At 67.0% G+C, this 619-nt stretch overlaps 1 protein-coding gene across 1 annotated transcript in view; it reads left to right on the plus strand.

Annotated features, from left to right (window-relative positions):
* The first annotated feature begins 147 nt into the window (after positions 1–147).
* Positions 148–619, plus strand: part of AAMDC (adipogenesis associated Mth938 domain containing) — a 27,886-nt gene continuing 27,414 nt past the window's right edge. The window contains exon 1 of the mRNA XM_019525397.1: positions 148–199. The gene's annotated coding sequence lies outside the window, so the exon portion shown is untranslated. The remainder of the gene's footprint in view (positions 200–619) is intronic.

The raw sequence follows: 619 nt of genomic DNA on the forward strand, positions 1-619 counted from the left end.
GCGGGCGCAGCCAATCGGCAACGGAGGGCGGGGGAGGGGGCGCAACGTCCGCTCCTTGGTGGGCAGCGTGAAGGGGCGTGGTGGCGGCGGGGAGAGGCCGTCGAGTGTAGCTGGCCAATGAGGGGTGGGGCAGGCGCGGCACCCCCGGGGTTGAGGGGCGGGGCTGGAGCGGCCTCTGCGGGACTAGCGAGCCCGGGTGAGCGAGGTACTGCAGCGCCCCCTCGGGCCGGGAGGGGCTGCGCAGGGGGTACAGGGGGTCTCAGGTACATTGCCAGAGTAGGTGGGAGCTAGGGGAGAGGGGTGGATGGGGTAACTGGGGGGGTCTCTGGGGTCTCTGCGGTAAATGGTAGGGTATGTAGGATCTGGGGGGTAGGTGGGGGCAGGGGACCTGGGGCAGGGTAAATGGCGATTCTTGGGGGTAGGTGGGGCAGAGGAGCTGGGGTCTCTGGGGTGTCAATGGAGGCAGGGTAGATGGGGCAAGATAACTGGGGGCCTGGTAGCCGGGGTCCCTGCAGGGTAGGAGTTAGATGGGATGTTGCGGTACATGGCAGGGTGTCTGGGGAGTAGATAGGGGCAGGATAGATGGGGGTCTTCGTGGCAGGTAGATGGAGCAGGGTAA

Source organism: Gavialis gangeticus, unplaced genomic scaffold (genome assembly GCF_001723915.1).
Source record: "Gavialis gangeticus isolate Ggan-Ray unplaced genomic scaffold, GavGan_comp1, whole genome shotgun sequence".
Lineage (NCBI taxonomy): Eukaryota > Metazoa > Chordata > Crocodylia > Gavialidae > Gavialis > Gavialis gangeticus.